General features: G+C 40.5%; 1 pseudogene; it reads left to right on the plus strand.

The window, feature by feature from the left end:
* Window positions 1-473: 473 nt before the first annotated feature.
* Window positions 474-907, plus strand: LOC118832958 (annotated as a pseudogene).
* Window positions 908-17,901: the final 16,994 nt, after the last annotated feature.

Here is a 17,901-nt window from a genome sequence, read left to right on the forward strand (position 1 = left end):
ATAGAAAGTAAACCCGCAAAAATCCTTGGCATTCCTATATATTACTAACAAAGCCCAACAGTGAGAGATAGAAAGAGAAATTCCACTTAAAGTTACTGTAGACAGTATAAAATATTTGGGAGTCTACCTCCCAAGACAAATCCAGGAACTATATGAACATGATTACAAAATACTTTTCACACAAATAAAGTCAGATCTAAATAAATGGAAAAACATCAGTTGCTCATGGTTAGGTCAAGCTAATATAATAAAATGATAATTTTACCTAAATTAATTTACTTACTTAGTGCCATACCAATCAAACTACCAAAAATTTTTCTATAGAGCTAGATAAAATAACAAAACTCATCTGGAAGAACAAAAGGTCCAGAATATCAAGGGAATTAATGAAAAGAAATGCTAGGGAAGGTGGCCTAGCATACCCGATCTTAAACTGTATTATAAAGCAGCAATCCCTTTTCCTGACAGCAGACAAGATGGTGGAAAAGGAGCAGAAGAAGAAGCAGACCTTCCTGAAGTTTACCTACCGCAGCATGGACCTGGATCACCTGCTGGACATGTCCTACAAACGGCTCATGTAGTTGTACAGAGCTCAACAGCAGCGGCTACTTAACAGGCATCTGTGGCGCAAACAGCAATCCCTCCTGAAGCATCTGAGGAAGGCCAAGAAGGACACATGGAAAAGCCAGAGGTAATGAAGACACACCTTTGAGACATGATCATCCTGCCCGAGGTGGTAGGAAGTGTGGTGGGCGTCTGTAATGGCAATAGCTTCAATCAGGCAGAAATTAAGCCTAAGATGATTAGATACTACCTGGGTGAATTCTCTATTACCTGCAAGCCTGTAAAACATGGCCAGCCGGGTATTGGAGCCACCCACTTTTCTTGTTTCATCCCTCTAAAGTAACCTGGATCCTAACAATAAAAACACGAAAATTCTTTAAAAAAGCAGCAAACATCAAAACTACTTGGTACTGGCTAAGAAATAGAATGGTGGATCAGTGGAATAGCTTAGGTACACAAGACACAGTAGCCAATGAGTATAGTAACATACTCTTTGATAAACCCAAAGAGTCCAGTTTCTGGGATAAGAACTCACTATTTCACAAAAACTTCTGGGAAAACTGGAAAATAGTATGGCAGAAAGTGGGCATAGACCAATATGTTACACAGTATACCAAAATAAAGTCAAAATGCGTACATGATTTAGATATAAAGGCTGATACAATTAGCAATTTGGGAGAGCAAGGAATAGTTTACCTGTCAGATTTATGAAGGGAAGAATTTATGTTCAAACAAGAGACAGAGAGCATTATGAAATACAAAATGGATAATTTTTATTACATTATATTGAAAAGTTTTTGTACAAACAAAGCCAATGCAACAAAGATTAGGAGGGAAGCAGAAAATTGGGAAAGAATTTTTATAACCAATGTCTCTGATAAAGGCCTCATCTCTCAAATATACCGGGAACTGAGTCAAATTTATAGGAATACAAGTTATTCCCCAATTGAGAAATAGTCAAAGGATATGAACAGGCAATTTTCAGAGGAAGAAATTAAAGATATCTATAGTCATATTAAAAAATGTTCTAAATTACTATTGATTAGAGAAATGCAAATCAAAACAACTCTTAGGTACCATATCTCACCTGTCAGATTGGCTAACATAACAAAACAGGAAAATGATAAATGCTAGAGAAGATGTGGGAAAACAGGAACACTGTTATATTGTTAGTGGAGTTATGAACTGATCCAGCCATTCTGGAGAACACTTTGGAACTATGCCCAAAGGGCTATAAAAATGTTCATACCCTTTGACCCAGCAATATCACTTCTAGGGCTGTATCCCAAAGAGATTTTACAAGTGGGAAAAGGACCTGTCCGTACAAAAATATTTATAGCAGCTCTTTTTATTGTGGCAAAGAATTAGAAGTCAAGGGGATGCCTATCAATTGGGGAATGGCTAAACAAGTTGTGGTATATGAATGTAATGGAATACTATTGTGCTGTGAGAAATGGGGAGGATACAGACTTCAAAATAACCTGGAAAAACCTACATGATCTGATGCTGAATGAGTGGAGCAGAACCAAGAGAATATTATACATGATTACAAACACATGGTATCTGTGATGACTAACTTTGACAGACTTGGTTCTTCTCAGCGATACAAGGTTCAAAGAAAGCTCCAAGACTCATGATGGAAAAAGCTATCCACATCCAGAGAAAGCATTATAGAGTCTGAATGCAGATTGAGGCAAACTATTTGGTCTCTTTTTTTTCCTTCTTTTTTGGTGTTGTTTCTTCTTTCACATGCTTCATTCCATTTTTTATAATTCTTCTTTACAACTTCACTGTTGTGTAAATAAGTTTAATGTGAAAACCTTTATCGGATTATGTGTCGTCTTGGGGGGTAGGGGGGAGGAGAGGAAGGGGGAGAAAATTTGGAACTCAAAAACTTGTGGAACTGAGTGTTGTAAACTAAAAATAAAAAATAAACTTAAAAAAGTCTGGAAGCACTGGACATGGCAAGCACCAAATAATGTTCCCCCAAAATTGGTTATATTTTATCATATAGGAAATTATTCGTTAATGACAAGGAAGGCATTCCCCGAAATCAGCTGAATGTTCACATTAAGATCACTTACTTATCACAGCACAGACTGAATATCATGTAAAAAAAAATCAAAGACTAAAAATAAAATATATTCATAATAAAAATGAAAATAATTCCAATATGATCGATTTTAACACTACCAATACCCACAAATGCAAAATGGGTGGAGGAACTACCTATAATCATTTCCCAAAGAAGTTAAACTGATATAAATCAATTGCCATAAGTAAAACAAAAGACCCCAAAAACCACAGCTGCCAATGAGACCTTGATCTCTTTTGTCGAATAGAAAGAAATAGAAGCCAAGGATCAATACTGGTCTAGGACAAACTTATTTATAAAATCTCACAGAAGGGTGCTGTGGGAGATTGTAGCGTTTCACAGAAGAGTGAGAAGTAATAAAGGGAAAACAAGTCTTTGGAAAATTTGATGAGAGATTCAACCAAGCAAAGCCATCCCAAAGCCATTTAAGGATGAATCTGGAAGAAAGGCAACAGACAAAAGAAAATAGAAAAGATCTGTACAGATACTTTGTTAGGAATGTTTGCATCATTCATTTTAGTAGAGCTACTACAGCTCTTGGCATTTGCCTTTCCAAAATAAAGCACCTTTCTGGTGGGTAAAAAGAAACAAAGCAATCTTCCAGTAGGGAGCTGGAGGCCAAGGCCAGGGGTGGGGGGGTGGGGAGAGGAACATTAGAAAGGAAAGAAGACATTTGATTACCTTGTAAGCAGTCAGGCACAGCTGTCACGAGAGAGGAGGAGGCAGCCAGAAACCCCAAAAGGAAGCACACAAGAGATGCTAGAGAGTTGTGATGCAAAATTAATATTCAAAGTGAGTTTTCAAAGGTAGACTTTTAGGTCTGAGGAGGGAATTTATGGGTTTTCTTTTTCTTGCAAATAGCCCCAAATCCCTCAGCGCCAAGTCTGCTGAATAAAGTGGGTGATTAAGTTATCAAGCTGGGTAATATAGTTTCTGATCAAAAGTTGTTTCAAGAAAAATTATACTGTGAATCAGAGCACTGCCATGGTGAAGAAACTGATACTAGGCCATGGCTCACTCCTTTGATGTCACACAGAACTTCTCAAATGTTTCAGAATTTCCATGATAAGACTGAGTGAGCATTTGACCTTGTGGGATGGATCCCACATGAAGTGAAATGATGACAAATACACCACTCAATACTCTGATCAGGTAAAATTCTTTTCATTGTATTTTAAAATGTTGGAGCTTCCCATTGCTAGTTCTGGTACCTTATTTCTGGATCATACTGACACATCAGGTTTATCACCAATTTTCCTCAAGTATACTTTAATCAGCCAGTGAGAAGACACACTAGTTCAAAGCAAAATATATTTAATTGAAGAGCATAGCAAACTGAGTGACCAAAAAAGATACTCTCCATGTATATACATAGGATACCTCTCTCGCAGATTGCCACAAATGGAGAGAACATACATAACCAGGGAACACACATTAAATACATATGTTACTAGGGAACATCCACAGAAGACACATGAACAGGGATGTATTTCTAGGGGAAATGCATGAAGAAGCACACACACCAAGAACTCTTGTGGCCAGAATACACATATGGGGTGGTTATGTCCAGGATGCACATGTGACTAGAGCCACATACACTTTGGACATTGCAGAACATCTATATCAGTCAGTTACTGAGCATTTATTAAGTGCTTATAATATTCCAGGCGTTATGCTAAGCTAAACACTAAGCAAAAATATAGTCCCTGGCCTAAGACCTGACATTCTAAAAGGGGAGACAACTTGCAAACAACTATGTACATACGTGATCTATACAGTGAAAATGAAAGGTAATCTTGGAGAAAAGGCACCAGCCCAGGGAAGGAAGGAGGTTGAGGTGGGGAGGGAGAGCATCCCAAGTGTTGGGAACAGCCAGTTAAAAGGCATAGAGTCAGAAGATGGAGTGTTATCTATGAAGAACACTGAGTAGACCAACGTAGATGGATTATTGCATGTGTGTAGGAAAATACAAGGTAAGAAGACTGGAAAGGTAGGATGGATCCACGTTGGGAAGGGCTTTAAATGCAAAAAACTTTTATATTTGATCCTAGAGATAACAGGGAGCCACTGGAGTTTACTGAGTAGGAGAGTGCCTCGGTCAGACCCTATGCTAAAGCATAGGAAAATCATTTTGGCACCTAAGTAGAGGAGAGATTGGGGAGGAGATACACTTGAGGCAGGGAGGCCAACCATAAGGCTGCAATAGTCCAGGCAAGAGACGATGAAGTCTTGTACCAGAGTGGTGGCTGTGTGAGTTGAGAGAAGGGGACTATGTGAGAGATACTGTGGAAGGTAGAAATGTTAAAGTTGGACAACAGATTAGATCTGTGGGAGGACTATAAGCAGAATTGAAGATTAAACTAACACTGTGGTCCTGGGAATCCTCTCATAATGATATTATGCTGTTCTTTACTAGATATCTTATCACTCTCTGCTGAATGCTGCTTTCTGTTGGTCACTGTGTTATTTCATTTGGGTCTAGTGTCCTTTCTCTCCACTGAGGATATCCTTTAAGCATCTCCCCTGGTTTTGTGATCATCAAACTGCTTTATGCTACCACCTGCCAGGCTTCTGTCAATAAAGGTTTATCTGATGTTGTCTCCTACAATTTTCTGGAGGTACAGTGACTAGTAAGCCTCTCTATGACAAGGGAGAACTAAAACTTTTTAGTATATAGGGATGTGTTTCTATGAGGCACCACACCAACCTAGTTGTTGCTAGTGTAGCCAAAAACAGAACATTGTGAATTGTAACAAAAAAGACAATATTATTTTCTCTTTATGATTATTCTTTTGGTTTATTTTTTTCTCACAATACTTAGCAGGGTGGGGAAGTGAAGGGAGAAGATAGGAGAGGAGAAGGAAAGGGATAAGGAAAGAGGAGAGGGAAGGAGTGGGAAGGAGGAGGGGAGGGTTAGAAACACATTTAGGGTTAGGATGAGTAGAGGGGAGGGGGAGGGGAAGGGATGGGAGGGGTGGGGAAGGGAGAAGAGGGGGAAGGGAAGGGGGGTGCAGAAGGTGGGATTAGAAAGGAATTTAGGGTTAAGGTGAGAAGGCAGGGGAGGGGAGGGGAGGGGAAGGTTAGTAATGTACTTAGTGTTAAGAAGAGAGGAGGAAGAAAGGAAAGGTGAGGAAGCGGAGGAGAGAATAGGGGAGGGGAGGGTTAGAATGCATTTAGGGTTAAAAGGAGAGGAAGGGGAGGGCAGGAGGAAGGAGAGAGGGAGGAAGAGAGGAAGGGGAAGAGGAGGGGAGAAGGAGGGGAGAGGAGAAGAAAAATGCCTTTTGGGTTAGGAGAAGAGGAAGGGGAGGAGAGGAGGAAGGAGAGGGGAGAAGGAAGAAGAGTAGAAGGGGAAGGAAGTGCAGGGGGAGGGGAGGGGAGGGAGAGGGTTAGAAACGCCTTTAAGGTTAAGAGGAGAGGAAGGGGAATGGAGGAGGAAAGGGAGGGGAGGAGGAAAGGGAGGGGAGGGGAAGGAAGAGAGGGGGAGGACAGGGGAGGGTTAGAAATGCATTTTGGGTTAGGAGAAGAGGAAGAGGTGACCAGGAGGAGGGAGAAGAGGAGAGGGGAGGGTTAGGGGGTTAGGTTTAGGGTTAGCGTCAAGGGCTTAGGGTTACTGGGTTAGGGTTATAATCGCTCACTTACGGTTAGGGTTTTAGGGATGTACAAGGAAGGTGGGGGACAGAAGTGTACGAGTCACCTCCTCACGTTAGAATGTAAGTATTTCATCCTTTATCATTGTTCCTGTTTAACTTTTTCGTGCTTCTCCTTACTCGTGTTTGATTTTCAAAGTTTCTATGTAGTTCTCTTTTCATCGGGAATTCTGGGAACTTCTCTCTTCCATTGAAAGGTCAGGTTTTTCAACTTGTAACATGATCCTCAGTTTTACTAGTTTAGTAATTATTGGATGTGATCATATATCCTTTGCCTTTTGGAATACGGTATTCCAAATTCTTCTTTAACGCGGTCACTGATAAACTATAGCATCCTGATCGTGGCTTCTCAGTACTTGCATTCTTTCTTTCCAGCAGCGTGCAATGTTCTTTCTTTGAGCTGGATGGAAGCTTTGGATTTTGACTTTGATGTTCCTGGGAGTTTTCATTAGGAGGTTTCTTTCAGCAAGTGACTGGTGGATTCCTTTTCTTTCTGATTTGGCCTCTGATTCTAAGAGATCTGGGAAGTTTTAGGATTTTTTTTTTGAAATGTGAAAGCTAGGCTCTTGTTTTGGTCATGGCATTCAGGTAGTCTGAGGATTCTAATTTTTTTCCTCCTTAATCTGTTTTACTCATCAGTTCTTTTTGCTATGAGATACTCTACATTTTCATCTATCTTTTTAGCCTTTGACTTTTTCTGAATAATTATTGCTATCTTATATAAAAATTGCCTTCCATTTGACCCATAATTATCAAGGAATTTTTATCTTGAGTATGATTTTGTACCTCTTTTGCCAAGCTGTTAATTCTCTTTCTAATTTTTTCTTCCATAGATCTCATTAATTTTCCTTTTTCCCTCCAGCCCTCACATTTCATTGACAAAACAATTTTTAACATCTTTTTTTAAAACATTTGCCTCTCTCTCCCAGGAATTTTAGTTAAATTTGTATTCAAGCTATGTTTGCCTTTAAGGCTTTGCTTGTAAATGTTTTAGAGTCATCTTCTTCATCTGAGTTTGTGTCTTGACCATTCCCATCACCATAGTAGCTTTTTATGGTGGGATCTTCTTTTGTTTGCTCATTCTTCCTGCCTACTTCCTGACTTTGGTATTGTTGTTCAGTTGTTTCAGTCATGTATGACTCTGAATGACCTCATTTTGGAGTTTTCTTGGTAAAGATGCTGGAATGGTTTGGCATTTCCTTTTCCAGCTGATTTTACAGATGCAGAGCTAAGGCAAACAGCATTAAGTGACTTACCCAGGATCACACAGCTAGAGTTAGAAATGCATTTAGGGTTAGGATTAGAGGGGAAGGGGTAGGGGAGTTGTTTGCAGGGGAGGATTAGAAATGCATTTATTCTTTTTGGGAGGGGGAGGGCATGGGACAGGAGAGGAAGGGACAGGAGGGGAGGGGAATGGTTAGAAATGCATTTAGGGTTAGAAATACATTTAGGGGTAGGTGTGGGGGACAGGAGGAGAGGATGATTATAGTCATCTAAGTATATATGCATATGTCAATGTTTATATATACGTATACATGTGTATATGTGTACATGTGTATATGTAAGAAGGAGAAGGAAGAATGTTTTCAGCTATTATTTATTGTCATTTCCATTTTTTTCCTGGTGGCAATCTGAGATCATCACCCAAAGATAACTCTCTGACCTGAGATTATTAAATTCTCTTTCATTCTTAACAATTTCCAAATTGTCATTCTGTGTCCACTCCATCCAACAAAACTCTATAAGAGGTATGTGGAGTCTGTAGTGAAGTGGGTTCCCCTTTTTCTATGACATTTCCTATTTAGAATTGAAATGTGATTACTGGTAAGAAAAAAAGTCTACATGAATAAGGCTGGTGGTCATGGTCCTTGTCCCTCTTATGCATTCCTGATTTTATTATTTATACATACCAACAACTACTAGGATTTTTTTATGCTGCATCATGATCTCTCTAGACAGCCCACTTCTCTGGAAAGACTAGGAAAAATGTTATCTTTTATTGCTTCTGTTCCCTCCCCACACATGGCATAGTCTTCACAAAAGTATTGCTAATATCCCAGAAGGATGAGTCTGTGTCTTTACCTAAATGTAATTCTTCAGCTAAGACTCTCATAGCTAATGGTCTATTTGAAGGCACTAAATCTCTGACCTTTTCAATAATTTCGTCAGTTACTAGAGACATCTTTCTGCATGATCACAGATGGCTTTCCAACTTCTTTAAACTTCTGATGCTCATCTCAAACTCACTATGTCAATTTTACTTCATTCCCATAAATGTCATTCACAAAATTCTTTGAACATGGCCATGATCTAACCCTTCAGATTTCATTGAATATAAAGTTGTATATTACTTCTTTGTTCCAAGTAATGGCCATTCATTCTCATGTCAACATGAAACTTCTATTCCCCACAACACCCAGCACATGTTACACCATGTCCCTACTATGATCACTTCTCTTTTGTATGACAAATTATGTTTCTCCCCTAGATTGTTAACTCTGTGTTGATGGAGAGAAATCACTTTGTAAAATCATGTAAATGCAAGTCATTGTGATGATGAAGAGAATGGCGAGACTCATGCATGAACCTGGAAATACGGGAGCTTTGAGCCATTTTTTATCACTAGTCTGTTTCTCTAAGCAATGCCACTGTTTCAGTACCACTTCTGGGTTCTGTGATTCCATACAGAGACACATAGATTAGCAACCTCCTACAAAGGGAGCCTATTATACTGGGTGCACAGGAGACAAGTGGATCCTTGGAAAGGAGCCCAGACACACACAATCAGGACCCACAGAATGAAGAGGCTTGACACAAAGAAGACAGAGCCAGGAACCCCAGGAATAAAAATTCTGACAAGATCTCCTTCCCAGCATTAATACTCAGAGTTACTACTCTGAGAAACCTTCCCAGCTGTTCTGGGAAAGTGGCAAGAAAATTAGCAATGCTTTGAGCTCCTTACTGGGTCTTTATGGGCCCAATTTGTTCCTGGAATGGTGAGGCTGCAGTTCTGCTAAATTGGCTCCAGTTGCCCCATGGAGGTATGCATTTGTTTATACTCTGAGAACATCTGTAGCTTTCAAACCCTGGACAGCAATTCCCCTTGCTCTGGCTGATTCAGCAATACAGGCAGCACCTGGCCACTGTCATTCTGCTTCCAAAAAACACAAGCTCACTCAAACACAAACATACACATACATGCACTCACATGTGCATACACATCTCAATAAGCTATGGGTAACCTTCAAAAGTGGATTATGATTTACTGATATGGATACTCCCTCCAGTGGTGCAGATTGCAGCCTTTCCACATATTCTCCTACTATGCAATTCTTTTTCATATCTTTCCAAAAATCAATTATAGAATATCTTCCCATCACAATTGATGTGTTCTAGGTTCTTTACCATTTCATGTATATCAGGGTAACACTAAGACTATACAAATGACACAACCACTTTTCTGATCATATATTTCCTGAGTGATACCAAGTCCTTCTTCAAAACAGCCTGCAGTATACTTATGCTTATACTACCTCTTTCCATTGTCCAATGAGTTACCTGCATTTTTTTTCTTCAGAGACTGGACTGTTCCATGAATCACAGTCACAGGGAATCACTGGAAGAATATGGATATTTTTAAATGGATATCAGGACAAAGAGACAGCTGGTATTGTGCAGAATAATATATAACATCCCAAATGGAAACCATCCCCATCTCTTCCTCTTATACATTTCTGAGTCTATGCAATTGTCTATCCAAAATGCTTGTCTAAGATTTGTGTACTATTGGACTAACTCAATGGATTGCCCATTCAACTGTCTCCCATAGTTGGTAAATTGGCATTTTTATCCATTGGGTTTTTCCTTATGGATTAAGCCTAGCTCATGTAGAGTTTTTTTTGTAGTCATAAATCTCACTGAGGAAGCTCTGGGATATTCTGGGAATTGATAAAATCAGAATAACATCTTCCACAAAAGTCACATCTAGAGGATCATACTATACATATGGAATTTCTGTTCCATTTATACACTATGAAGGATAGAGATGGAAGACAGAAGCAAATACCTTTGGCAAGCATATTCTCTCATTTTTATTCCTTGTTTATTGGTAATTCATTCAATAAGAATTTATTAAATGCCCATTATGTAGAACACAATGCTAGGTGCTGAGGACACACTGGTAAAAATGAAACATTCCCTGCCCTAAAGCAACTTATATTCTATTGGAAAGAAATAACACATATACAGATAAGATAAGTATGTACAGAATAGATAGAAAATAATTTCCAGGGAAGCAAGGAAGGGGGGAGTACTAGCAAATGAGGAGATCAAAATAATTTTCATGTAGGAGGTGGTATTTGAATTAATTCTTGAACAGTACAAGGAATTCCAAACAGAGCTGCCGACTGAATATGTTTCATATATGGGAAATAACTAGACAATGAGTTCAGTTTTGGACACATTGAGTTAGAGATGTGCACAGTACATTCAGTGGAAAATGTCCTATAGGCAGTTAATGACCTTGGATTATTTCAGGTGATATACTAGGACTAGGGAGTTACCTGCATAAAAGCAGGATATGAGAACCTATAGGAGGTGATACCATCACCAACTGAGAGAATGTAAAGAGTGGAGAATGGGGCCCAGGGCAGAACATTGGAGTATATCCACAATTGGGGGTAGGGGAAGGCTGGATATTGATGATGACCAGCAAAACAGGCTAAGGAATGGACAGATAGATAAAAGGAGAACCAAGAGAATACATTATCATGAAAATCCAGAGAGGAGAAAGTATTCAGGAGGAAGGGTTGGGTTAACAGTATCACTAAACAAAGTTAACTTTCTTATTGCATTTATGAAGAAAATTTGTGCGATCTTTACAGAAACATAAAAAATACCTTGTTGGAAAGGAAACTTTAGATTATGCTTAGGGATGGAACCAAGATGGCCGAGTGAAAGCAGGGATGCAGCTGAGCTCTCTCACAAATTCTTTCAGATATCTAAAAAAGTGAATCTGAACAAATTTGAGAGTGGTAGAATCCACTAGGAGACAGAGTATGGCATATTTGTAGCCCAGGAGAGTCTGGAAGGTCAACAGGAAGGATCTCTTGCACCAGGCTGGGGGAGCACAGAGCATGCAGGTCTACAACAGGCCATAGTGGAGTAGGAGCAGGCCCAGGAGTCCTGGATCACCAGCAGCAGAGGCAATTAGCAAACCTCTCAGCTCAGGACTCTATCGGAGCTGGGTGAAAGAAGTGCAGGGCCTGTTGCAGCAGCAGCAGCAGCTACTCCTGGGGCTATCAGCCCACAGACTAAAGGTTTGAAATTTATCTACTTGAACTTCCAGGAGCCATGATGGTAGAGTAAACTGTAAGTGCTCTCATCCCCCCCCCCTACCTTGTTGACCTTGAAAAACCCAGAGAATATTGCCAGAGGAAAAATCCTGGAATAGCAGAGCCAGAAGTAGGGGTACAATAGTCTTTTAGCTCATGAAGCTAAGGAGACTGGTCCCTCTTGCTGTGGCTGAAGGGGACCAGTGCAGGATGGGAGGCATCCCAGCAAGCCCCACCTCAGCAGACCAGCAGGAGTTCCTGAACCCCAGGGGGTGGGGCCAGGAAGCGCCAACACCAGAACACCAGGAGTGCCTTTACACAGCAAGGGGAATTGACAGACACCATTGCAGATGACTGCTGAGGCCACCCATGCTATAGCGCAACCCTAGGGGAAGAAGAGATTTCCAGCAGCCAGACCACTCCTCCTCCACACCTCATGCTGCAAGTTTCAGTGTAACCCTGGAGAAATTCAGAAAGACTTCACTAGCCCTCCATACTTGGCACACACGAGCCAGCTCCAGCTAGCACCAGGTGAGCTGCAGCATTATATAGCTTCTAGCTGACAAAACCATAGGCTACAGCACTCAAAGCCAGTAACCAGGCCCCTAGCTTCTGACACAAGAAGCCTGAGAGAGAGCCCCCTGTGCCACAGAAGGAGAGATCCACTTTGAAAGCCCAGAAAAAGGCAATCATAATGAAGAAGCAAACTAGAAAAGCAAAGACCATAGAATCTTACTATGGGGACAGGGAAGATCAAAACACTAATTCAGATGAGGACAGCATTGACACATCTGAAACCTCAAAAGAGAATATGAACCAGCCTCAAGCCCAAACAGCATTCTTGGAAGAGCTCAAGGAGGATTTTAAAAGCCAAATTAGAGAGGTTAAAGAAAAATCAACCAATTCTTTAAAAATACAATGGACTAAATGGAAAAAAACATGAGTACAAATCTTCAAAAAGTAAAATCGGCAAAATGGATAAGGAGGTACGGAACTTAATGGGAGAAAATAACTCCTTGAAAAGTAAAATTGGCCAAATGGAAAAAGACGTACAGAAGCTAACTGAAAAAAACAAGTCATTAAAAATTAGAATTGGGCAAGTGGAAGCTAATGACTCTGTGAGGCATCAAGAATCAGTTCAAACAAAATTAAAAGAATGAAAAAATAGAAGAAAACATAAAATATCTCATTGGAAAAATAACTGACCTGGAAAGTCAATCCAGGAGAGACAATCTAAGAATTATTGGTCTACCAGAAAACCATGATGAAAAAAGAACCTGGACAGTATCTTCCAAGAAATCATCAAGGAAAACTTCCCTGTAGTCCTGGAACCAGATGGTAAAATAGTCCACCAATCACCCCCTGAAAGAGATCCGAAATTGAAAACTCCAAGGAATATTATAGCCAAATTCCAGAATTATCAGGTCAAGGAGAAAATTTTTCAAGCAGTCAGAAAGAAACAACTGAAATATTGCAGAACTACAGTCAGAATCACACAGGACCTTGCAGCTTCTACATTAAAGGATCAGAGGGATTGTAATATAATATTCTGCAAGGCAAAGGAGCATGGACTATAACCAAGGATCAACTACCCATCAACATTGAGCATAAACCTTCAGGCAAGGACATGGATATTCAACGAAATAAGGGACTTCCAGACCTCCGTGATGAAAAGACAAGAGCTCAATGGAAAATTTGATCTTCAGATACAAGTCTTAAGAGAGGCATAAAAAGGGACAGGAAAAAAAGAAAAAAAAACTTTGTTATTCAATAAGGGCAAATTATTTATATCCCTTTATGGAAGCATGATACTTGTTAATCTTGAGAATGTTATATTTATTACAACATTTTAAAGGGATACACACACACACACACACACAAAGGTTATGGGTATAAATTACCTGATGTGATGATAAAAACCTAATTAAGGGGTAAAAAGTGATTGTGTGGGGGAGAGCCAAGATGGAGGCTAGAAAGCAGGGACTAGCGTAAAGCTCTCCCCCAGGACCCTCCAAAAACCTATAAAAATAGCTCTGAACAAATTCTAGAGCTGCAGAACCCACGAAATAGCAGAGGGAAGCAGGGCTCAAGTCCAGGACAGCCTGGATGGTTGCTAGGTAAGGTCCATTGCACAGAGCTGGGAGTGGAGCGGAGCACAGCCCAGGGTGGGCTGCACCCAGATCCACCAGACCAGGAACCAGGCAGAACAGGCCCTAGTGCCCTGAATCAGTGAGCTATGGCAGTTATTAGACTTCTCAACCCACAAACACCAAAGACAACTGAGAAGGTTACTGGTAAAAAGCTGCGGGGACAGAGTTAAAGGAGTTTGCGGTTCACTCACAACTCCTGGGGGCCGCAGAGGTGCTGCAGCTACAGAACTACAGCTGCAGTTGCTTCTATCCCCAGGCCCACCTGGTGGGAGGAATTAAGTGGCGCATCAGAGAGGGAATGCAGAGCCTGCTTAGATCTGAGTCACAGTCCAGATTGGTGGTTCTTGGGGAAGGAGGAGCACTGGTGTGGCAGAGCTTGCTGTACAGAAAAAGCTTTGAAAACAACAGCACAGCCCCTCAAGCTTGGGACAGAGTACTCTCTACTCTACAAGCAATCATATGCCAACAAAAAACTCAAGGGTCAAGTCGTTGGCTGGGAACATGGCCAGGCAGTGAAAATGCTCTCAGATTCAGACTCAGACTTTGGTGACAAAGAAGACCAAAACATACAGCCATGAGAAGTCATCAAAATCAAAGATCCTACATCAAAAGCCTCCAGGTAGATGGCTGCTGGAAAGCAGGGACTAGTGTGAGCTCCCCACCGAGTCTCCCCAAAAACCTATAAAAATGGCTCTGAACCAATTCTAGAACTGCAGAACCCACAAAATAGCAGAGGAAAGCAGGGTTCCAGCCCAGGACAGCCTGGATGGTCTCAGGGTGAGGTCTATCCCGCACGGACCTGGGAGTGGAGTGGAGCAGAGCCAAGCGTGGGCGGCGCGGACCAACCAGACCAGGAGCCAGGCGGAGAGGGCCCTAGTGCCCTGAATCAGTGAGGGGCAGCAGTTACCAGACTTCTCAACCCACAAACACCAAAGACAACAGAGAAGGTTAGTGGGAAAAGCTGCTGGGGACAGAGTTTAAAAAGGAGTCAGTTTGGCCACCGCCCTGGAGGCAGAGGAAGTGGGGCAACTACAGAACTACAGCTGCAGTTGCTTCTAGCCTCAGGCCCACCTGATGGGAGGAATTAAGTGGCAGATCAGAGCAGGAGTGCACAGCCTGCTGAAGATCTAAGCCCAGTCTGGGTTGGGGGTTCTTGTGGAAGGAGCAGTGCCGGTGTGGCAGAGCTGGCACATCCCCCCCAAATGTGGAACATAGAACTCTTTAGTCTACAAGCAGTCATACCCCGCTGAAAAACTCAAGGGTCAAGTTATTTGGCTGGGAATATGGCCAGGCAGTGAAAACACACCCAGATTCAGTCTCAGACTCTGGAATCTTTCTTTGGTGACAAAGAAGACCAAAACATACAGCCATAAGAAGTCAACAGAGTCAAAGAGCCTACATCAAAAGCCTCCAAGAAAAACATGAACTGGCCTCAGGCCATGGAAGAGCTCAAAAAGGATTTGGAAAAGCAAGTTAGAGAAGTAGAGGAAAAATTGGGAAGAGAAATGAGAAGGATGCAAGAAAACCATGAAAAACAAGTCTATGACTTGCTAAAGGAGACCCAAAAAAATACTGAAAAATACACTGAAGAAAACAACACCTTAAAAAACAGACTAACTCAAATGGCAAAAGAGCTCCAAAAAGCCAATGAGGAGAAGAATGCCTTGAAAGGCAGAATTAGCCAAATGGAAAAGGAGGTCCAAGAGACCACTGAAGAAAATACTACCTTAAAAATTAGATTGGAGCAAGTGGAAGCTAGTGACTTTATGAGAAATCATGATATAATAAAACAGAACCAAAGGAATGAAAAAATGGAAGACAATGTGAAATATCTCATTGGATAAACCACTGACCTGGAAAATAGATCCAGGAGATATCATTTAAAAATTATTGGACTACCTGAAAGCCATGATCAAAAAAAATCCTAGATAACATCTTTCAAGAAATTATCAAGGAGAACTGCACTGATATTCTAGAGCCAGAGGGTAAAATAGAAATTGAAAGAATCCACCAATCGCCTCCTGAAAAAGATCCCAAAAAGAAAACTCCTAGGAACAATCTTGCCAAATTCCAGAGCTTCCAGATCAAGGAGAAAATACTGCAAGCAGCCAGAAAGAAACAATTAGAGTATTGTAGAAACATAATTAGGATAACACAAGACCTAGCCCCTTCTACATTAAGGTATCAAAGGGCTCGGAATATGATATTCTGGAAGTCAATGGACCTAGGATTAAAACCAAGAATGACCTATCCCTCAAAACTGAGTTTCATGCTCCAAGGCAAAATATAGATTTTCAATTAAATAGAGGACTTTCAAGCTTTCTTAGTGAAAAGACCCCAGAGCTGAATAGAAAATTTGACTTTCAAATACAAGAATCAAGAGAAGCATGAAAAGGTAAATAAGAAAAAGAACAAGAAAAAGAAATTGCAAGGGAGTTACTAAAGGTGAACTGTTTTGTTTACGTTCCTACATGGAAAGATGATGTGTATGATTCACGAGACCTCAGTGTTAGGGTAGCTGAAGGGAATATGCATATGTGTATATATGTTTATGTATATATATATATATTATATATAAGTGAATGTGTATGTATATATCTATGTGTGTATATATATATATATATATATATAGAGAGAGAGAGAGAGAGAGAGAGAGAGAGTGAGTGCGCACACAGGGTGAGTTGAAGATGAAGGGAAGATATCTAAAAGAAATAAAATCAAATTAAGGTATGAGAGAGGAACATATTGAGAGAGGGAGATAGGGAGAGACAGAATGGGGTGGATTATCTCGCATAAAGGTGGCAAGAGGAAGCAGTTCTGTGGGAGGAGGGGCGAGGGCAGGTGAGGGGGGAATGAGTGAATCTTGCTCTCATCAGATTGGGCCTGAGGAGAGAATACCACACATACCCTATTGGGTATCTTACCCCACAGGAAAGAAGAGGGAAGAAGATAAAATAAGGGGGGGATGATGGAGGGGAGTGCAGATGGGGGTGGAGGCAATCAAAAACAAACACTTTCGAAAGGGGACAGGGTCAAGGGAGAAAATTCAATAAAGGGGGATGGGTTGGGAAGGAGCAAAATACAGTTAGTCTTTCACAACATGAGTATTGTGGAAGGGTTATACATAATCATACACATGTGGCCTATGTTGAATTGCTTGACTTCTTGGGAAGGGAGGAGGGGGGAGAATTTGGGACTCAAAATTTTTAAAAACAGACATTCAAAAACAAAAAAAAAAAGTTTTTTGCAGGCAACTAGAAAATAAGATACACAGGCAATGGGGAGTAGAAATTTAGCTTGCCCTACAAGAGGGGAAGGAAAAAGCGGATGGAAGGGGAGTGGGGTGACAGAAGGGAGGGCTGACTGGGGAACAGGGCAACCAGAATATTCGCCATCTTGGAGTGGCGGGGGAGGGTAAAAATGGGGAGAAAATTTGTAATTCAAACTCTTGTGAAAACCAATGCTGAAAACTAAATATGTTAAATAAATAAATTTAATTTAATTTAAAAATATATTAAAAATAATAAAAAAATGAACATTAAAAAAATTTTTACAAAAAAAGAAATGCAAAGTGGATAATTCTGATTACATTAAATTGAAAAGTTCTTGTACAAACAAAGCCAATGCAACCAAGACCAGGAGAGCAGCAGAAAATTGGGAATTTTTACAACCAGTGTCTCTGACAAATGCCTCATTTCTAAAATATACTGAGAACTGAATCAAATTTATAAGAATACAAGTCATTCCACAATTGATAAATCATCAAAGGATATGAACAGGCAGTTTTCAGTGGGAGAAATTAAAGAAATTAAAGTCATATGAAAAAACGCTCTAAGTCATTATTGATTAGAGAAATGCAGATCAAAACAACTCTTAGGTACCACATCTCATCAGAGGGGCTAACATGATAAAACAGTAAAATTATAAATGGTGGATAAGATAAAAATTGGAACACTAATGCATTGTTAGTGAAATTATTAACTGATCCAACCATTCTGGAGAGCAGTTTGGAACTATGCCCCCATGCCCTTTGACCCAGCAATACCACTTCTAAGGCTGCATCCCAAAGAGATTGTACAAATGGAAAAAGGACCCATACGTACAAAAATATT

Source organism: Trichosurus vulpecula, chromosome X (assembly GCF_011100635.1).
Source record: "Trichosurus vulpecula isolate mTriVul1 chromosome X, mTriVul1.pri, whole genome shotgun sequence".
Classification (NCBI taxonomy): domain Eukaryota; kingdom Metazoa; phylum Chordata; class Mammalia; order Diprotodontia; family Phalangeridae; genus Trichosurus; species Trichosurus vulpecula.